Source organism: Vigna umbellata, chromosome 9, assembly GCF_029865625.1.
Source record: "Vigna umbellata cultivar VRB3 chromosome 9, Vumbellata_1.0, whole genome shotgun sequence".
Taxonomy (NCBI): domain Eukaryota; kingdom Viridiplantae; phylum Streptophyta; class Magnoliopsida; order Fabales; family Fabaceae; genus Vigna; species Vigna umbellata.
The window spans coordinates 35,921,705-35,945,536 of record NC_142173.1 but is presented as its reverse complement, the minus strand read 5'-3'; positions in this window follow the sequence as shown (position 1 = coordinate 35,945,536).

Genomic DNA, 23,832 nt, shown 5'->3' with positions numbered 1-23,832 from the left:
TAAAGATTTTTCAATCAAAGGTTTCAGTGTATGTTCAAGGCTAAGGGTTCAAAAGGATTGAACACAAAGTGTTCTCTTTTAGTGGGCTAATTTTTACAAATTTGGCCAATAAAAAGGTTTCCAACAAACGGCCTTGATCATATGATGCAAAACAAGCAATTGATTCAATCATAGAAAACCTGGGCAAAACCATTCATGCTTTCAAAGTAATAGCATTCAACAATAACAACTCTGGAGCTCAAAATCTCACATATAAGCTCATTCACATTTGACATACACATCCTGCTTAATTTCACAATCACAATCATGATCTCATGCATTTGTTCACAAAGCTTGTGAATCACCTATATAAGCATTTTAATGTGCACATCATCTCAACATCAATTAATCATAAGCATCATTCAGTATTACTTATCACATAATCACAGTTAATAGCAAACCATCACAAGAAACCAGGTTTTCAATAGAGTACATCAAACCCTAATCTAAAAACAAATAATACTTACAAAATACTGGGTTGCCTCCCAGTAAGCGCTTGTTTAACGTCACGAGCCTGACCCAAACTTTCAAGGATCAACCAACAACATCATTGTGGAAAATTGTTGCACCTCTCCCCCTAGATAAGGTTTGAGACGTTGACCATTCACCACCCAACTTCTCTGTGGATCAGCAGCAACTGGATTATATATTTCAATTGCTCCATGCGGATGCATTTCTTTTATCACATATGGTCTTGACCATTTTGACTTCAGCTTCCCAAGAAATATCTTCAATCTTGAATTGAACAATAGTACCTGTTGTCCTGGATTGAAAACTCTATTCACCAACTTTCTGTCATGATAAAATTTAATTTTGTCTTTGTAAGCCTTGGATGAATCATATGCATGTAATCGCATTTCTTCAAGCTCCAAAATCTGCCGTCTGCGTGTGCATTGAGTTTCATAAGGATCAAAATTCAAGAATTTCAAAGCCCATAATGCTTTATGCTCCAATTCTACTGGCAAATGGCATGCTTTCCCATAGACTAATTGAAATGGTGATAATCCCATAGACGTCTTCATTGCTGTCCTATAAGCCCAAAGAGCATCATCCAATTTGAGAGACCAATCCTTTCTTGATGAAGTCACTGTTTTTTCCAGGATCCTTTTTATCTCCCTGTTAGATACCTCAGCTTGTCCATTGGTTTGTGGATGATAAGGTGTAGCTACCTTATGTTTTACTCCATAGTGTTTGAGTACTTTCTCTAGCTGATAATTGCAAAAATGAGACCCTCCATCACTGATCAACACTCTTGGAGTGCCAAAACGTGAGAATATTTGCCTCTTCAGGAATTTAATTACCGTGCTAGCATCATTTTTAGGACAAGCTAATGCTTCCACCCATTTACTCACATAATCCACTGCTACCAGAATGTATTCATTGTTGAAAGATGGAGGGAAGGGTCCAACAAAGTCAATACCCCAACAATCAAAAACCTCAACCTCTAAAATACCTTGTAAAGGCATCTCATGACGTTTAGTGATTGTCCCTGCTCTTTGACATTTGTCACAATTTCTAGCATGATTATGAGCATCTTTAAACAAAGTTGGCCAATAAAATCCTGATTGAAGGACTTTTGCTGCTGTTCTTTCTCCATTAAAATGTCCTCCATAAGGTGAATCATGACAATGCCAGAGAATTCCTTCTGCTTCTTCATTTGTAACACATCTCCTCAGAAGATTATCTGCTCCAATTTTGAACAAATAAGGATCATCCCAAACAAACTGCTTGGCATCATGCAAAAACTTCTTTCTTTGTTGCCAAGTTAAGTCTTCCGGCATGACCCTTGCAGCTTTGAAATTAGCCATATCAGCAAACCAGGGTCTCTGCTGAATATACATGAGTGATTCATCTGAAAAAGATTCCCAGATTTCAGACTCCTTGCTAGTGACCTCATTGTTGACTAACCGTGACAAATGATCAGCAATTAAGTTTTCACTTCCTTTCTTATCACGGATGTCTACATCAAATTCTTGTAATAGTAATACCCATCTAATCAGACGTGGCTTAGAATCTGGTTTTGTCAACAAATATTTGATAGCTGCATGATCTGTATAGACAGTCACCTTGGACCCAATAAGATAAGGTCTAAATTTCTCTAGAGCATACACGATAGCAAGAAATTCTTTCTCTGTGGTAGCATAATTCAATTGAGCATCATTCAGAACCTTGCTAGCATAATAAATTGGATGAAACTTTTGTTCTTTCCGCTGACCAAGGACAACTCCTATTGCATAATCACTTACATCACACATTAATTCAAAGTTTTGATTCCAATCTGGCGCTACAATTACTGGAGCTGACACTAACTTCTTCTTCAATATGTCAAAAGCTTTCAGACAGTCTTCATTCATCACAAAAGGCGCATCCTTCATCAAAAGATTACTCAATGGTTTAGTAATTTTCGAGAAATCCTTGATGAATCTTCTATAAAACCCAGCATGACCAAGAAAACTTCTAATCCCCTTTACATTTGTTGGTGGAGGTAGTTTCTCAATGACTTCTACTTTAGCTTTGTCTACCTCAATTCCTTTAGCAGAGATTTTATGCCCCAATACAATTCCTTCAGTTACCATGAAATGACATTTCTCCCAATTCAAAACAAGATTTGTCTGAACATATCTTTTGAGGACAGTATTCAAATTAGCCAAACATCTTTGGAAAGAATTTCCAAAAACTGAGAAATCATCCATGAATACTTCAATGCATTTTTCTAAGAGATCCGCAAAGATTGCCTGCATACACCTCTGAAACGTAGCTGGAGCATTACATAATCCAAAAGGCATCTTTCTATACGCAAAGATACCAAAAGGACAAGTAAAAGCCGTCTTCTCCTGGTCTTTTGGATCCACCACAATTTGATTATATCCAGAATATCCATCTAGAAAACAATAGAACGCCTGCCCTGATAACCTTTCTAGCATCTGATCAATGAAAGGAAGAGGAAAATGATCTTTCCTAGTAGCTTTATTCAGCTTCCTGTAATCAATGCACATACGCCAACCAGTAACTGTCCGAGTAGGAATAAGTTCATTCTTATCATTATAAATTACTGTCATCCCACCTTTCTTTGGAACCACCTGTACTGGACTCACCCATTCACTGTCAGAGATTGGATAGATGATACCAGCTTCTAGCAGTTTCAACACTTTTTTTCTGACCACCTCCTTCATAACAGGATTTAACCTTCTCTGTGGTTGAGCACTTGGTTTATAATCTTCTTCCATAAAAATTTTGTGCACGCAGTAAGTTGGGCTAATACCTTTAAGATCTGATATTGACCACCCAATTGCTTCTTTGTTGGCTTTCAGAATTTCTATCAATTGCTCTTCTTCTTGTAGAGATAAAGAGTTATTGATAATGACTGGCTTTGTTCCATCTTCTTCTAGAAACACATATTTCAGATGTGATGGCAATCTTTTTAATTCTGGTGTCTGTGTTTTGACTGTTTCTTCCTTATCAATTATTTCGAATATTGGATCTTCCTCTGGACTCTTTTTCAATGTTTCCAAGTCCATCAGACATTCATCAATCAATTTCTCTTCTTCTTCATCTAAATCTTCACATGCATCAATGAGAGTTTTTTCCAATGGAGAAATATTTCGCAACATCCTTTCTTGCACCATACAAACTTCATCAAGTTCATCAAATTGAAAACATGCTTTGTCATCATTTGGATATGTCATGGCCTTGGATACGTCAAAAGTGACTTCTTCATCATCAACTCTCAATTTAAGCTTACCATTCTCTACATCAATCAAAACTCTAGCAGTCTTCATAAAAGGTCTCCCAAGAATAAGAGGAACATCACTAGTTCCTTCCATCTCCATCACAATAAAATCCACTGGGAATACAAATTTGTCAACCTTCACTAGAACATCTTCAACCACTCCATATGGATATTTAAGAGACCGGTCCGCCAATTGAAGAGCCATTCTGGTTGGTTTAATTTCCAGCCCCTGAATTGTTCTGCACATGGATAACGGCATTAGATTAATGCTAGCCCCCAAATCAATCAATGCTCTTCCAACTTTCACACCTCCTATGGTGCATGGAATAGTGAAGCTTCCTGGATCTTTAAGTTTAGGAGGTAGTTTCTGTATGATTGCACTGCAGTTACCCTGTATATTGATAGTTTCCTTCTCCAAGTACTTGTGTTTCTTTGTGAGGAGTTCCTTCAAAAACTTTGCATATGCTGGCATCTGTTGCAATGCTTCAGAGAATGGTATAGTGATCTCCAACTTCTTAAACAATTCCATGAATCTTTCCAACTGCTTTTCTTTCTCCTTCCTTGAATAACTCTTTGGATAAGGAAGTGGCTTTTCATGCTCTTTTTCTTTCTGTCTCTCCTCTCTCTCTTCTCTCTCTTTTTTTTCTCTCCTCTCCTCTTCTTCTTTTTTCTTTTTCTCTCTCTCAACTCTTTCTTTCCACTCATATGTTTCTTTTTCACTCTCACTCTCATTTTCTTTCTCCTCTCTTTCTTTTTGTCTCTCCTCTAACACTCTACCACTTCTAGTCACAACAGTTTTACACTCCTTTCCGAGATTATCGTGTTTCATCTTGTCAACTATTTTCTCAACATAAACCTCCATATTTTTAAATGCAGCATCCACATTATGACAATAAGACGCATTCGTCTTCAAGAATCTTTGGAAAGTCTCTTCAAGCTTTGTTGTTTTCTCAACTGGAGTAAATTGCATCTGCCATTTTTGTTGTTGCACTTGAACCATTGAGACCTGTTGTATTTCCTGTGGTATTTGAGAAAGTTTCATAGTTACTTCTTCAAGCTGTTGAGAGATAATTCTATTTTGAATAAGCAAAGCCTCATTTGATTGTAACAACTCCTTCTGACTAAGATCTCCTTTTTCAATGTTGAATTCGTTGTCACTAGTAGCCATATTTTCAATAATTTCAGTTGCTTCCTCTGGAGTTTTCCATTTAATGTTTCCTCCTGCTGAGGCATGAAGCATCATCTTAGTTTGTGAACCAAGACCTCCAAGGAAAGTTAGGACTACTTCTTCTTCTTTGAAGCCATGTGTGGGTGTTTTTCTTAGTAGACTTTTGTATCTATCCCATGCATGCCCCAGTGATTCTTCCATGCCCTGCTTAAATGAAGATATCTCTTGCTTGCCTTTTGTCACCTTTGATTGTGGAAAGTACTTGTTCAAAAACTTTGTTACTACTGCTTCCCACTCTGTGAAACTTCCTTCTGGAAAAGAATTCAACCAAAGCTTAGCATTGCCTCCCAATGAGAAAGGAAACAAACTAAGTTTGATCGCTTCGTCTGGCACCCCATTGATTTTGACTGTGTTGCAAATTTCATTAAATGTAGTAAGGTGCTCATATGGGCTTTCATGAGATAACACATTAAATTGATTGCTCTTTACCAGTTGGATCAGTGCTGGTTTGACCTCCATGTTAGCTGCATTGACTCTAGGTCTAGCTATGTTGTTAAAGTGCTGAGGTCCAGCTATATTGGTGTAATCAGCAAGAGTTCTTCTCATATTATTGTTCTCCATATTTTCTGTGCTATTGTCAGAACCTTGTGGTGATGGTTGCAGCAGAGTTTCCGGAGGAGGGAAAAGTTCTCTAGATGTTCTGATTCTTCTCCTCCGTCTACTGTCTTATAATCCTTCAAGCAGAGGTTCTGTCGTTTTCTTGCTCCTAGTTCGAATTGCCTCCTCCATACACAAGAACACAAAACCCTAGAAAAGATTTGGTTAGCACAAAAAGATATAAGAGAAGATATAAGATTTAGAAAATAAAAAACAGAAAACAGAAAAACAGAAACCAGAAAAAATAAAATAAAATAAAATCAAATAAAATACAAACAGAAAACAGAAAAATAAAATAAAATAAAAAAATTCGAAATACAAATTAAAAATAAAAAAATAAGTCAAAGATATTCAATAATCACACAAATTAACCAGTTAAACCACGAGTCCCCGGCAACGGCGCCAAAAACTTGATGGACAAATTTATGAACACCAAAATATGATGTCACAAACTTGTTTTTCAATCGGCAAGTATGACCGAATCGTTCAAGTAATAAACTTGGTAAGACCAAGTATCGTTCTTCCCAAAGGACTCACGGCCTAGTTTAGTTATGTGGTTTCTTGATTAGCTAAGACTTACAGACGAAATATTTGGAGTTTAATATGCAAGACAGAAAATAAACATGTATGGATGAAGTTTTGATCAATGGCAAAAAGCAAAAGATAAACACTTTCAATGATATTAATGTATGAATATGTTGTTTGGGGTCAATTTCATCTTATCCACTCTCATATATTTTAGGAATTCAACATTCAAATCATCATTGTTAATGCCACTCTCTAAAGTACCTTTCTAGAAGGCTTCTCCCTAATCACGAGTTCATACAATTCCTAGCATTCCTAATGATCAGTTCATAAGTGTAGGAGCTTAACGACAACCAATATCATATTGGGAGAAATTCCCCGGATCTAGACTTCCCCGTACGTGCCCGTATCGACAAAACCAATAATCATGCATCGAATGAGTTAAACAATGCAAGCATTAAGCAAAGAGGAAAAACCCTAACTAATGATGAAAAGAAAGCATAAGTCTTAATTAAAAGATGTAAAAACAGATTCCATATATGAGAGTTTCACAAGATTACATTGATTCCCCAACAAACATACAGAGTTTAGTTCACCATATTCATGGTGAACCTAGATGAATTACAATGAAAGAATGAAAGAATAAACCCTAAAAAGGTGAAGAGGAAGCCTCAGCATCCAAGATCCTCCTTCAAAGGGGTGGAAGAGAGAGTGTTTGCCTCGTTTCTGCCAAAGATACCTAACCCTAGGAAACCCTAAAGCTTAAATACCATTCGTAAATTACAAAAACTTAGGTCCAAGCCCATTAAAGTGCCGCTCAGCGGTAAGTGCGTGTCTTGTTTTCTCCCCTCAGCGGCCATTTTGCCCCTCAGCGGATCTCCCGTGAGTGCCTGAGTGCCGCTCAGCGGTAAACTGCCGCTGAGCGGTGACTTCGGCTTCTCCTTTTGCACTTTTTGATGTCTTTTCTGATTTCATCTCTCTCCTTCTTCACTTGTTTCACCAAATTCACCTTAAAACCTGCACAAAAACACTGAAATCAAGCATAAACCTGTCCAGCTCTCTTATTTCTAAAACTATGAAGAAAAGCATGATTTCAAGCTAGTTTCTAAGTATAAAGGTTGCTTTTAGTATCAATTTTAAGCATGAAAATAACAGTTTTTCAACTGTTATCAATTGTGAAATTAAGCAGGATGTGTATGTTAAATGTGAATGGGCTTATATGTGAGGTTTTGAGCTCCAGAGTTGTTATTGTTGAATGCTATTACTTTGAAGGCATGAATGATTTTGCCCAGGTTTTCTATGATTGAATCAATTGCTTGTATTGCATCATATGATCAAGGCCATTTGTTGGAACCCTTTTTATTGGCCAGATTCATAAAGTTAGCCCACTAAAAGAGAACACTTTGTGTTCTATCCTTTGAACCCTTAGCCTTGAACATACACTGAAACCCTTGATTGAAAATCTTTACCTTGAGTTAAGTAAAAGATCTTGTGTGGTATTGTTAAATGTTCAAGTTTGGGGTTGTTGGGAAAACATGAAAAAGGAAAAGCATTGAGTTAAGAGTTAAAAAAAGATAAGGATATGCAAAGAAAAAGAAAAGAAAAGAAAAAGAAGCAAAGCTCAATGCAAATGCAAAGGCAAGTTGGGAAGAATAAGAATAATTGTGTTGTTATGATTCTCTTAACTCAAGGATTTTGTGATCCAGAAAAACCAATTTTCTTGTTAGGCCAGCCACATTATAAGCCATTGAAAAGTCCTTGTGATGATGCATGCTTGTGAATGTTTTTGATTGTGGTAAAATGAAAGGCAAAGTTGATTCATGTAACATTGTGATAGTGGAGTGAATGAGTGAAACACTTTACCTCTTATACACTTGTGTGTTGAGTGAAATACTTTACCTAGTGAGGAAATATTCCATGAACACATGAGCATCCACGCTTAATTGATTGATCATTCATGAAACAAATAGCATTTGTTGGAATTTAAATGACTTTGTGAACACCAAAGCATGTGCACATCTTGATTGAACTCTTGGTCATAAGTTTGAGTGAAGTTGTTACTTATCTTGAAAAAGAGGATTTTTGAATGAGTGAACCATCATAAGAATTGGTTGAAGATTGAGTTACATCTTGTTTGCTTGAGGACAAGCAAAGTTCTAAGTTTGGGGTTGTGATAACAGTTGAAAAACTGTTATTTTCATGCTTAAAATTGATACTAAAAGCAACCTTTATACTTAGAAACTAGCTTGAAATCATGTTTTTCTTCATATTTTCATAAATAAGAGAGCTGGACAGGTTTATGCTTGATTTCAGTGTTTTTGTACAGGTTTTAAGGTGAATTTGGTGAAAGAAGTGAAGAAGGAGAGAGATGAAATCAGAAAAGACATCAAAAAGTGCAAAAGGAGAAGCCGAAGTCACCGCTCAGCGGCAGATTACCGCTGAGCGGCAATCAGGAGCTTACGGGAGATCCGCTGAGGGGCAAAATGGCCGCTGAGGGGAAGAAACGAGACGCACTTACCGCTGAGCGGTACTTTACCGCTGAGCGGCACTTTTAAGGGCTTGGACCTAATTTTCTTTAATTTACGAATAATATATAAGCTTTAGGGTTTCCTAGGGTTAGGTATCTTTGGCAAAAACGAAGAAAACACTCTCTCTTCCACCCCTTTGAAGGAGGATCTTGGATGCTGAGGCTTCCTCTTCACTCTTTCTAGCGTTTTATCTTTCATTCTTTCATTGTTATTCATCTAGGTTCACCATGAATATGGTGAACCAAACCTTGTATGCTTGTTGGGGAATCAATGTAATCTTTTGAAGCTCTCATATATGGAATTTGTTTTTACATCTTATATTTAAGACCTATGCTTTCTTTCATCATTAGTTAGGGTTTTTCGTCTTTGCTTAATGCTTGCGTTGTTTAACTCATTCGATGCATGATTATTGGTTTTGTCGATACGGGCACGTACGGGGAAGTCTAGATCTGGGGAATCTCTCCCAATATTATATTGGTTGTCGTTAAGCTCCTGCACTTGATGAACTAATTATTAGGAATGCTAGGAATTGTATGAACTCGTAATTAGGGAGAAGCCTTCTTGAAAGGTACTTTAGAGAGTGGCATTAACAATGATGATTTGAATGTTGAATTTCTAAAATATATGAGAGTGGATAAGATGAAATTGAACCCCAACAACATATTCATACATATATTTCATTGAAAGTGTTTATCTTTTGCTTTTGCCATTGATCAAAACCTCATGCATACATGTTTATTTTCGTCTTTTGCATAATACAATCCAATTATTTCGTTCTTAAGTCTTAGCTAATCAACAAACCACACAACTAAACTAGGCCGTGAGTCCTTTGGGAAGAACGATACTTGGTCTTACCAAGTTTATTACTTGAACGATTCGGTCATACTTGCCGATTGTAAAACAAGTTTGTGACATCATATTTTGGTGATCATAAATTTGTCCATCAACTAGGACGATGCGGACTATCACACGAGTGTTCAACCTTTAAAAAATATTCTTATATTTTTATTAAAAGAAAGAGAAAATGGTTTTTAGCAGAAGGACGACGCGAGCGATCACACGTGTGCTTAAAATTTGAAACATATTTTTGTTAATATTTTTTATAAGAAAGAGAAAAGATTTCTAGCACAAGGACGACATGAGCGGTCACACGTGTGCTTAACCTTTAAACATATTTTTGTTATTTTTTATAAGAAAGAGAAAAGATTTCTAGCACAAGGACGACGCGAGCGATCACACGTGTGCTTAACCTTTAAAACATACTTTTGTTATTTTTTTGTAAGAAAGAGAAAAGGTCTCTAGCACAAGGACGACGCGTGCGATCACACTATGCTTAACCTTTAAAACATATTTTTGTAATTTTTATTTAAAAAAAAGAAAAGGTTTTTAGCATAAGGACGACGCGAGTGGTCACACATGTGCTTAACCTTTAAAACATATTTTTGAAATTTTTAATTAAGAAGGAAGAAAAGGTTTTTAGTACAAGGACGACGCGAGCGGTCACACGTGTGCTTAACCTTTAAAACATATATTTGTAATTTTTATTTAAGAAGGAAGAAAAAGTTTTTAACACAAGGACGACGCGAGCGGTCATACGTGTGCTTAACCTTTAAAACATATTTTTTGTAATTTATATATATATGTATTATTATATATATTTTAAAATAGGTAGATATTTAAAATAAAAAAACAAATGAAATCAGATAAATAGCGAACAAAACAAATGAAATAAAAGTAAATAAATAAATAAAATAAAAATTAGAGGTGCCTAAATGAGAAAATGGGGTGTCCAAACCACTTTTCTTTTTATAAACAGACTGGGCCTAAACCCAAGCTGAAAGGGGGTGTGGCAGTGAGAACAGGGGTGTCTAAATCAAGTTTATTTCTAATAACAGACTGGGCCTAAGCCCAAGTGGAAAGGAGTGTGAAAAGGAAAACAGTGGGTGCAAGGAAGAATATCTTTCTCTTTTTTTTTTGTTTTAGGGTTTGGCCCAATTTTTATATAGAAATCTCTAGGGGTTCAACATCTCCCCCTTCATTCCCAACACTCGTACGCATTCTCCAGAGACCCAAGGTCTCTTTCCACTCCCGGAGGTTCGTCGCCGCCTCAGCCAGAATTGGCCACCGCGCCACCGCCTTCCACCAGTTTTGACATCACCGATGACTGATGACAAATTTATGAACACTGAAAAACGACGCCAAAAACTTGTTTAACCCTCGGCAAGTGTGACCGAATCGTATCAAGTAATAAAATCGGTAAGACCAAGTATCGTTCTTCCAAAGGACTCACGGCCTAGTTAGTTATATGATTTCTTGATTATTTAAGACTTGAGAACAAATTCTTATAAGTTTCAAATGCCAAAGACAAAAAGTAAACATGTATGCATGTGATGATCAATGAGAAAGAAGAAACAAAACACGTGAATTGAAATATGTGGATGAGTATGTTGTTGGGACAATCAATTTCATCTTATCCACTCTCATATATTTTAGGAATTCATCATTCTTTTCATCAATGTTAATGCCACTCTCTAAATCACCTTGCGAAGAAAGTTTATCCTTAATTACGAGTTCATACAATTCCTAGCATCCCTAATAATTAATTCTGAAGCACAAAAGCTTAAAGGCAACCAACCCTCATATCCCTATGTCTAGGCAATATGCTTTTGGGAGAATTTCCCCAGATCTAGATTTCCCCGTATGTTTCCATATTGACAAAATCAATAATCATGACATCGAATGAGTTAAACAATGCATGCTTTGAGCAAAGAGGAAAAACCCTAACTATTAATGAAATAAAGCATGTATCTCAATTAAGATGTTTAAACACAAATTCCATATATGAGAGCTTCACAAGATTACATTGATTCCCCAACAACAAGACAAAGTTTAGTTCACCATATTAATGGTGAAACTAGATGAAATACAATGAAAGAGTGAAAGATAGAACCCTAGAAAGTTGAGTAGGTAGCCTTAGCATCCAAGATCTTCCTTCAAGGGGTGGAAAGATGAGTGTTTGCTTCATACTCTGCCAAAGCTTATATATTATTCGAAATATTACAGAAAAGTGAGCCTAAGCCCAAAATAGTGTCGCTCAGCGGCAAACTACCGCTCAGCGGTAAGTGCGTGTGTTGATTCTTCCCCTCAGCGGCATTTTCACCCCTCAGCGGAGCCAACGGGAGTTCATTAGTGCCGCTCAGCGGTAAACTGGCGCTGAGCGGTACTTGCGGCTTCTCTTCTTTTGCACTTTTTGAGTTCTTTTCTGATTCCATCTCTATCCTTCTTCACTTCTTTCATCAAATTCACCTTAAAACCTGCATAAAACATTGAAATCAAGCATAAACTTGTCCAGCTCTCTTATTTCCAAAAAATATGAACAAAAGCATGATTTCAAGCTAGTTTCTGAGTGTAAAGGTTGCTTTTAATATCAATTTTAAGCATGAAAATATCAGTTTTTCAACTGTTATCAGCGACAGCAGGTGCGCCCGAAACCATGGCCGGCCGCGGCGTTTTCTCCCCTTCTCTCTCTCGCACTAGCCTAGGGTTGAGGCTTTTCCACCTTGGGCACCACCTGCCGCCGCTTCCGTCCGACCAGTCACCGTGCCACCGCCTCCTACCCAGCTTGGCGTCGCCAGCGACACCACTTTGCCGGATCTAGCGGCGGGCACGGCGTCACCGCCCTCTCTTTCTCTTCTCGTGAATGAAAAAGAACACACTCCCTAGGATGAGTTCTCCCTGATCCCAACGAGACCAGCCGCTGCCGATGCACTCACGCCTCCTTCTCCCAACCGACCGCCGTGGATCACGGCCCAGGACGTCTCACACGCCGCCGCTCACCACAAGGATCAAGACGGCCAAAACGCGAAGCTCTTTCCCCCTCTCCTCTACAGCTCTGACTCGCAACCATCTACAGCTCCTTTTGTGCTAGGTTTGATTGATTAAACCAAACAACATAGTGTACGATGAACTGATTGCTTGGTATTTCCTTTTGATGTGGTTGTGGTTGAAGATTATGAGAAGTTGGTTCATGACATGCTGGAATCCTTTTTTTTTTTAACAAGGGGAATGAATTTGAAATAGGAAGATGATGAATCTGGAAATAATGAGTCAGGCTTTTCTCTTGTAGGAACATGGCCATAGGGGTTTTCACGGTATAAGTCCAGGTTGGAGATGATCAAGGGGTTGTGTGCAGGGGTTTTTTGAAAGTTGATTTGATCTCTTATGTTTGAATCATATATAGGAAATCAAAAAGTGAATATGGGAGGGTGATAGTAATGTTGGGTAAGGGTGGCTATCATTAATAAAAGACAAGAAATGCGGCTAGAAGTTTTCGGTTGAAGAGGGAGAGTGATTATTATTGGACGATGACGACGAAAGGGAAATATTCACACAACAATACATACTCAAACAGAGCAACATCAAGTATAAAATGAAGTATAATGCAACAAGCTTACTATGACTACACGAGTGAGCAAGGTGTGCTTACGTCTTGGAGCTCTACTGGCTGCTGTTAGGTACGTGAATCTGGTGACCCCTTCTCCTTCTTCCTAGGCGACCTTTGTCTTTCTTTGTAGGTGAAAATGGTGGATGCCCTCATGGAGACTAGATGATGATCGAAGATGAAGGTCCGAGAAGCAGTGTGAAATCCTCTTTTTACTCTATCCTCTCAAGAATCCCCCCATCCTGCTCCCTCTGTGCTTTTTGTGCCGAAATCCCGTACCAATTCTGTATGCCCCAAATCGCCTCTGCCACCACCCCGCTCTCGTAGTCCTTACCTGCAGAAAACGATTTTCTGCCCCTTCCCCCTCCAACACACGTACACGTTGCACCCCCAACCAAAAACACTTTTCTTTTCTTTTCTCATATATTTAGATAAAACGCCCATTTGTTCCTTCTTTCCTTTTCTTTTTATTAATTATATTAAAACAAAATAAATTATAAAGAAGTGAAACTAAAAAAACAAAAACTAAAAACATAAAGTGAAAACTAAAAAAATATATATACAAAAAAATAGAATAAAATAAAATAATAATAAAAAATGGCAATGAAAAAATAAATAAAAATAATAAAAAAAACGAAAATAAAAAAATTAAATAATAAAGCATAGGAGAACAGCTTACGGTAAAGCCAAAAACCAATCCGGACAAAATTTGGTATTGACAGGTACCAGTAGAAGACACTGGGTCTTTGTCGGTAAAATCCCTTGGCAAGATGCATGACTTAATCAGTAGGAAGCCCTTGATCTTTGGCAAAGAGCACACAACATTCGGTATGCGGCACATATCCTTCGGCAATCAAATTTTGACTTTCGGTGAGTTGTTATCGACCTTCAGCAAGAATCTATTAACGTTTAGCAAGTAGTATTGCCCATCAGCAGGCATATATTAGACTTTACTAGGTAGTACCCAACAAATGAAAATCGGCTACTAACGTTTAATAAATAGGATGTGTTGTACACCTGATAACAGTTGAAAAACTGTTATTTTCATGCTTAAAATTGATACTAAAAGCAACCTTTAACACTTAGAAACTAGCTTGGAATCATGCTTTTGTTTATATTTTTGAAAATAAGAGAGTTGGACAGGTTTATGCTTGATTTCAGTGTTTTATGCAGGTTTTAAGGTGAATTTGATGAAAGAAGTGAAGAAGGATAGAAATGGAATAAGAAAAGAACTCAAAAAGTGCAAAAGAAGAGAAGCCGCAAGTACCGCTCAGCGCCATTTTACCGCTGAGCGGCACTACTTAACACTCGTTGGCACCGTTGAGGGGTGAAAGTGCAACTGAGGGGAAGAATTCAACACACGCACTTACCGCTAAGTGGTAGTTTACCATTAAGCGCCATTATTTTGGGCTTAGGCCCACTTTTCTGTAATATTTCGAATAGTATATAAGCTTTAGGAATTCCTAGGGTTTGTATCTTTGGCAGAGTATGAAGCAAACACACAGCTTTCCACCCCTTGGAGGAAGATTTTGGATGCTAAGGCGACCTACTCAACTTTCTAGGGTTCTATCTTTCACTATTTCATTGTATTTCATCTAGTTTCACCATGAATATGGTGAACTAAACTCTTCTTGTTGTTGGGGAATCAATGTAATCTTTTGAAACTCTCATATATTGAATGTTGTGTTTAAACATCATATTTATGATACATGCTTTCTTTCATCATTAGTTAGGGTTTTTCTTCTTTGCTCAAAGCATGCATTGTTTAACTCATTCGATGTCATGATTATTGGTTTTGTCGATATGGACACATACGGAGAAATCTAGAACTAGGGAAATTCTCCCAAAAGCAGTATTGCCTAGACATAGGGATATGAGGGTTGATTGCCTTTAAGCTTTTGTGCTTCAGAATTAATTATTAGGGATGCTAGGAATTGTATGAACTCATAATTAAGGATAGGCTTTCTTCACCGAGACATCGGGTTTAAGAAATCATATAACTAACTAGGCCGTGAGTCCTTTGGGAGAACGATACTTGGTCTTACCGAGTTTATTACTTGATACGATTCGGTCACACTTGTCGAGGGTTAAACAAGTTTTTGATGCCGTTTTTGGGTGTTCATAAATTTTTCATCAACACCCAATTGTCGTGAGAGAAGATTAATGTTGACAAGGTCAAAGGGTATCGATCACATACAGTACACCAGCTCCTAATATTTTCATGTCTTGAAAGCATGCTAAGAGTTTCAGTAAACAAAGCCCCACAGTCTTTTTATGTCTTGAATATTGTATATAGTCAAGTCAAACATTTTAATAGTTTGTTTTTACTGGTTTTCTTTTGTAATTAGTTTTCTGTTTTTACTGATACTCAGTATACGCACTTTGTATATAAAGCTATATTGGCTTTTCTTGAATAACACACCTCATTCTGCAATTCTCGATTCAACTCTCTCTTCCAATTCTCCAACATAATTGATATCCAGAGCCCAGGTTATGCAGAGACCTGTGGTGTTCATAAATCACAAACACAGTGCGGCTGGTCAGTGGTTGAAGCAAGAGGAAGGAAGTTGACTATCAAGACTTGAGTTCTTGAAGAGTACGTGTTTGAAGAATGGCGTGGAGCGATATCTCCACAGCTAATCTTCCAATACTCACAGAGAAGAACTGGACGAGATGGAGCACACATATGAGAGTGTTGTTCAAGTTTCAAGATGTGAGTGACGTTATTGAAGGTGATGACCGAGAGCTTGGTCTTAGTGCTACGGAAGATCATAAAATTGTGATCAAGAAGAAGGATAACAAGGCACTCTTCATCATTCATCAATGTGTTGATGATGCCCACTTCGAGAAGATTCAGAATGCTAGTACTGCCAGAGAAGCTTAGAGCATACTTATACGTTGTCACGCAGGAGGGGAGAAGATCAAGAAGGTGAAGCTTCAAACCCTTAGAAGGCAATATGAGTTATTGCAAATGGAGGACAGTGATAACAGTTGAAAAACCGTTATTTTTATACTTAATTTTGATATTAAAAACACCATTTTTGACTTAGAAGCTTGCTTGAATTCATGTTTTTGCTTTAGTTTTGTGAATAAGAGAGTTGAGGTTATATTTGATTATTTTATCACTAAATTCCCTTGATTTTGTAGGCTATTGGAATGATTTGAAAGAAGAGTTAAAGTATCAAATACTCAGAATGCAGAAAAGTCAACCAGTTCAGAAAATCAACCAATGCAGAAAAGTAGCGCTGAGCGCCAGTTGGGGCTGAGCGCCAGTGCCGCAGTTACTGCTGAGAGGCCCTTTTTTGGCGCTGAGCACCAGTTTCGTGGGCTTGGACCTATTTTCTGTTACTTCTTAGTTCTATTTAAGGACTTGCACGTCCTAGGGATTGTATCTTTTGATGGCTTAAGCACACAAACACACTTTTCACCTCTTAGGGGGCAGATTTGGGGATGTGACAGCTCTCCTCTTCTCTTTCTAGGGTTTCTATCTCTTTCATTCCATTGTACACCTAGTTTCTCCATGACGGTGGAGAACTAATCTCATTTGTTATTGGGGAATGAAGTAACCTATAAACTCTCTTGTATTTGAATTGATTCACGTTATTGATATATGCTTCTTTCAATTATTGTTAGAGATATTCTTCTTTGCTCAAATACTTGTGATGTTTTATTCATGTATGGCATAAATCTTATGATTTGTAAGTATCGGAAGATTTCGTACTCCTAGGGTTGGACGACTTGGGGATGTGACAGCTCTTCTCTTCTCCCCCTAGGATTGTTATCGAGAGATATCTTACAAATCACGATCTGGGGAATTCTCCCGGAAGTAATATTACCTAGACATAGGAATAGGAGAATCGGTTGCCTTTAAGCTTCTGTGCGAATGTAATGCATGATTAATTGCTGGGGATACAAGACATTGTGATCTAGTAATTAAGAGTAGGCTTTCTTCACTGAGACATCGGGTTTAAGGTAAATTAGAAAGTGACATTAACATTAATGAAAGAAGAAGAATTCCTATATGCATGAGAGTGATTAGGTGAAATCTAAACCCAACAACATATTCATCCCATATTATCAACTTCATCCATCCATGCTAGTGTTTAGCCTCAATTGATCAAATTGCACTCATGTTTATTTTATTTTCAAAACCCCCAAAATTTGTTCTTCAAAGTCTTAATTAGTTGAGTAATCACATAACTGTTTAGTGTCGTGAGTCTCTTGGGAAACGATACTTGGTCTTACCATTTATTATTACTTGATACGATTCGGTACGCTTGCTGAAGTGTTAACAGACAACGACAAGGTGGGTAAGTATTTCAACAAAATACTCACCATAACAAATCAAATGAAAGGATGCGAGGAAGCTATCAATGATCTTATGATCATGGAAAAAATCATGAGATCCACCATGGAAATTTGATTATATAGTGGTTGCGATAGAGGAGTTGAAAGATCTGTTGAAGATGAAGGTTGAAGAGCTTCAGAGTCCACTGGAAGCCCATGAAATGAGGATGATTGATAGAAACCCAATCAAGAACGATGAACAGGCCTTGAAAGTACACCATTCAAGAAATGACGAGAAGAAGAAGTCAAAGAAGTGGAAAGGGAAATGATCAAAAGGGAATTGGAAGGCTGTTAAGACTAAGGATGATCACGATGATAAGTTTGTATCAGCGGAGAAAGATGGAAGAGCAGAGAAGAGTTATTATCCAAAGAAGGATAAAAGAAATATCGAGTGCTTCAACTGTCACAAATATGGACATTTTGCATATGAGTGTTATGCGGAGAAAGGGAAATAGAAGAAACATCAAGGCAAAGAAGCGGACGTCGCTCAGGAGGAGTCAGACTCAGAACCGCTAACCGTGATGGTGACTACTTCAGTTGAAAGCTCTAGTTCTCATGCTGACTTATGGTACCTAAACTCTGGGTGCTCAAATCATATGACGTGCCATCAAGAATGGCAAATCAACTTTGATGCCACGAAGAAGAGTAGAGTGAAGTTTGCGGATGACAATACTCTGAAGGTGGAGGGCATGGGAGATGTTGTGATTCGGAGGAAGAATGGCTCGCATGCTATGATCACTGGTGTGCTTCTTGTTCCTAACATGAAGTGTAATCTGCTAAGCGTTGGACAGTTGATCCAAAGAGGGTTTAAGGTGGTGATGGAAGATAACAAAGTTGAGCTATTTGATGGTGATAAAACTCTAATCTTGAGAAGCAAGATTTCCAAGAACAGAACGTTCCAGATTAGTCTAGAAGCGATAGAAAGTTCAAAGTGCATGGTTTCAGTGAAGATTAGTGAAGATAGGCTATGGCACTTGAGGTATGGTCACTTGAACTTCAAGAGTCTGCAGCAACTCAGCATGAAGGGAATGGCTCATGGCTTGCCCGAAATTGTCGTGCCAGAGAGGGTGTGTGAAACCTGCATGGATGGGAAACAGACGAGGAAATCCTTCAAAACACATTTGAGCATGAGAGCAAAGGACTGTTTAGGAGTGGTACATTAAGGCATTTGTGGTCCAATTGAGGTGCCTACAGTCGCTGGAAATAGGTACTTCATCACATTCATTGATGAATACAACAGAATGATCTGGGTGTATCTGATAAAAGCGAAAAGTGATGCATTGGAGACTTTTCATACGGTTTAAGGCGCATGTTGAAAAGGAGATTGGCAGACCGCTGAATATACTCAGGACAGATGGGGGAGGGGAATACACTTCTGCCGCCTTCGAGAATCACTGCCAGATGCATGGAATTGCACACGAGATCACCGCGCCATACACTCCTCAGCATAACAGGCTTGTAGAGAGGAGGAACCGAATGATCTTCAATATGGCCAGAAGCATGTTGAAAGAGAAAGTGTTTCCATGAAAATTGTGGGACGAGGTGATATCCACAGCTGTCCACCTGCTTAACAGGTGTCCAACGAAGAAGCTAGAGGGAAAGGTGTCACTTAAGGCGTGGACTGATGAGAGGCCGACAGTTGGCCATTAGAAGGTGTTCGGCTCACTCGCATTCGTCTCTCCACATCTTGAATAACACACATCATTCTGCAATTCTCCATTCAACTCTCTCTTCCAATTCTCCAACAGAAAGCATGGAAAGAATTTCGGTAAAACAAACCATAATCGATCCGTAGCTTAATTGTAAACAGCAAAATTGTATATTTGATTGTAACATAATAATCGAGAAGTGTAATAGCAAAGATGTTTCACTAGTGCAGCGAGGGGATTTTACCGCGGTTATTTTTCACTATACGTCGCGGTTTACGAACCGCGGCATATTCAGCCGCGGTAGTAAGTCAGAGACTTTAGGCTGCGGTTATGACCGCGGTATATAGGTTGCGGAATATGCTGCGGTTGTCTACGGAACCGCTGCCTAAATTCAATTTTTTTTTTAAAAAAAAAAATTATCCACTATATGCCGCGGTTCAACCGCGGCAATATACTCTAGTATATGCCGCGGTTAGTGCTAAAACCGCGGCCATGTCTCATTTTAAAAAAAAAATGAAACACTATATGCCGCGGTTGTGGTTAGAACCGCGGCGTATTCCCCTGCAGTTTTTTAAAATTGCAGGTCTGTTTTTGTGATATCCACTACCACAAAAACAGACCTGCATATAAAAACATGTACACAAATTCAATTTGAACATAACAAACACATGTTCAAATGTATTTCAACATCAAATAAAGTACAAAGTCTAAGAAAATTCAATCTAATCAAATGCAATGTTTAAATCTAAGAGCTATTGTATAATCTAATTATATACTTCGCAGCAGCGTTTCTAATGAATAATAGTGACTTCTCAGGAACTGGTGTAGTAGTCTTGAATCTCTGCAAAAGACAATTCATATTAATTAGTGTATATGAATTCAACATTTGGGAAAAAATCAAAATTTGTTAAAGTTAAATATTATCGTTTCCCAGCGACTTGTGATGTGAGAACGAACAATATGGGTCATCCAATACATTACATAGTATCCGCACTCATATGACCCATTTTGTCTGTTACACTACAATATATCATCACAGTTGATAATAGTTAGTGAATAACATTAAAATAAAACAATTATAACAAAGTATGACTTTAGCATATGTCAAACCTTGAGAGAAATCCAAGCAATCTTTCTACTATTAACAATTGATCTCCCACCCATCATCATACTTGCTGGAATAGAACTGTATATAAAAAAAGGTTTTAGCATTCATTTATATAACAAAGAAAGTCCAAACATTGAGGTTCTTACCAATCAATTGCTTGTTTGAGTTGTGTGGGAGGAGGCCTGTGCAATGAGCAGAACCACAAAGCATAGTTGTCTTGCATAGACATAACAAGAAGTTGCCAATGGCGCCTGAAATTCATAATAACGTAACTATTAAATATTAAAATCACAATGGAACATTATTATGTTAACAAAGTTCACTTACCCGGATATATAAGGCAAAAAGTATATTTTCTTGCCCCTTCCAAAACTTCTTATCAGACTCATGTTGATCTGCTCAAAATCATTTGATTCATGAATTGATTGGGGATCAATGAATCCGTAATCATCAGAACGCCCCAACTTATTACTGACCCCAGACATATACCTGAAATCAAAAATTAACTTTGATATAAGGATACTTGATATATAAATCAATTTTATATATAAATAATTGGTCATAGACTTACATCGTTGATGGACAAATTTATGAACACCAATTTATGATGTCACAAACTTGTTTTTCAATCGGCAAGTATGACCGAATCGTTCAAGTAATAAACTTGGTAAGACCAAGTATCGTTCTTCCCAAAGGACTCACGGTCTAGTTTAGTTATGTGGTTTCTTGATTAACTAAGACTTACAAACGAAATATTCGGGGTTTAAAATGCAAGACAGAAAATAAACATGTATGCATGTATTTTGATCAATGGCAAAAAGCAAAAGATAAACACTTTCAATGAAATATAGATATGAATATGTTGTTGGGGGTCAATTTCATCTTATCCACTCTCATATATTTTTAGGAATTCAACAGTCAAATCATCATTGTTAATGCCACTCTCTAATGTACCTTTCCAGAAGGCTTCTCCCTAATCACGAGTTCATACAATTCCTAGCATTCCTAATGATCAGTTCATAAGTACAGGAGCTTAACGACAACCAATATAAAATTAGGAGAAATTCCCCGGATCTAGACTTCCCCGTACGTGCCCGTATCGACAAAACCAATAATCATGCATCGAATGAGTTAAACAATGCAAGCATTAAGCAAAAAGGAAAAACCCTAACTAATGATGAAAGAAAGCATAAGTCTTAATTAAAAGATGTAAAAACAGATTCCATATATGAGAGTTTCACAAGACTACATTGATTCCCCAACAAATATAGAGAGTTTAGTTCACCATATTCATGGTGAACCTAAATGAATTACAATGAAAGAATGAAAGAATAAACCCTAAAAAGGTGAAGAGGAAGCCTCAGCATCCAAGATCCTCCTTCAAAGGGGTGGAAGAGAGAGTGTTTGCTTCGTTCCAGCCAGAGATACCTAACCCTATGAAACCCTAAAGCTTATATATCATTCGTAAATTACAAAAAGTCAAATCCAAGCCCATTAAAGTGCCGCTCAGCGGTAAAATACCGCTCAGCGGTGAGTGCGTGACTTGTTTTCTCCCCTCAGCGGCCATTTTGCCCCTCAGCGGACCTCACGTGACTTCCAGAGTGCCGCTCAACGGTAAACTACCGCTCAGCGGTGAGTGCGTGACTTGTTTTCTCCCCTCAGCGGCCATTTTACCCCTCAGCGGACCTCCCGCAAGCTCCTGAGTGCCGCTCAGCGGTAAACTGCCGCTGAGCGGTGACTTCGGCTTCTCCTTTTTGCACTTTTTGTTGTCTTTTCTGATTTCATCTCTCTCCTTCTTCACTTCTTTCACCAAATTCACCTTAAAACCTGCACAAAAACACTGAAATCAAGCATAAACCTGTCCAGCTCTCTTATTTCCAAAAATATAAAGAAAAACATGATTTCAAGCTAGTTTCTAAGTGTGAAGGTTGCTTTTAGTGTCAATTTTAATCATAAAAATAACAGTTTTTCAACTGTTATCACAACCCCAAACTTAAAACTTTGCTTGTCCTCAAGCAAATAAGAAGTAACTCAATCTTCAACCAATTCATATGATGGTTCACTCATTCAAAAATCCTCTTTTTCAAGATAAGTAACAACTTCACTCAAACTTATGACCAAGAGTTTAATCCAGATGCGCACATGTTTTAGTGTTCACAAAGTCATTTAAATTCCAACAAATGCTATTTTCATGAATGATCAATCAATTAAGCATGGATGTTCATGTGTTCATGTGATATTTCCTCACTAAGTCAAGTGTTTCACTCACACTCAAGTGTATAAGAGATGATCACTCATTCACTCTACTATCACAATGTAACATGAATCAACTTTGCCTTTCATTTTACCATAATCAAAATCATTCACAAACATGCATCATCACAAGGACTTTTCAATGGCTTATACTGTGGTTGGGCTAACAAGAAAATTGGTTTTTCTGGATCACAAAATCCTTGAGTTAAGAAAATCATAACAACACAATTATTCTTATTCATTCCAACTTGCCTTTGCATTTGCATTGAGCTTTGCTTCTTTTTCTTTTCTTTTCTTTTTTCTTTGCATATTCTTACTTTTTAGCTCTTAGCTCAATGCTTTTCCTTTTTCATGTTTTCCTAACAAACTCAAACTTGAACATTTAATAATACCACAAAATATTTTCTACTTAACTGAAGGTAAAGATTTTCAATCAAGGGTTTCAGTGTATGTTCAAGGCTAAGGGTTCAAAGGATAGAACACAAAGTGTTCTCTTTTAGTGGGCTAACTTTATGAATTTGGCCAATAAAAAGGGTTCCAACAAACGGCCTTGATCATATGATGCAAAACAAGCAATTGATTCAATCATAGAAAACCTGGGCAAAGTCATTCATGCTTTCAAAGTAATAGCATTCAACAATAACAACTCTGGAGCTCAAAATCTCACACATAAGCTCATTCACATTTGACATACACATCCTGCTTAATTTCACAATCACAATCATAATATCCTGCATTTGTTCACAAAGCTTGTGAATCACCTGTATAAGCATTTAATGTGCACATCTATCTCAACATCAATCAATCATAAGCATCATTCAGCATTACTTATCATACAATCACAGTTAATAGCAAACCATCACAAGAAACCAGGTTTCAAATAGAGTACATCAAACCCTAATCTAAAAACAAAAACAAATAAGTTCAGAAAACTTAAACCACAAAGCATAAGCACATGATAGCATTCATCAGTAAATGCTATCTCAGCTCCTCATCAATCTAAGCTGTCCTCTGTATCTTTCTCTTCCTCCTCATCTTCATCATCTTCAAATGCATCATCCTCATCAGCTTCATCTTCTTCCATATCTCTAGCTGAAGCTTCAGCTGCTTCAGCTCCTCCTCCATGCACCGGTTCCTCTGGCCATGCTACCACATTATGGAATTCATCCATAGTCCACCTGTGGGCTGGAGGTGTATCATACATCCCCACAATCATCTCAGCAGTGGCCACCTGCCCTCTGTGAATGGACTGCAACTGAGCCCCTATAAGAGACATATACATGTCCCTCATCTGGAATGGCTCTGCTTCATGTGTCTCAGCAGATGTCTGGCTCTATGCTGGCCCTCTCTCTCTACGAGCACGGCGTGGTGGAACTGGCTGAGCTGC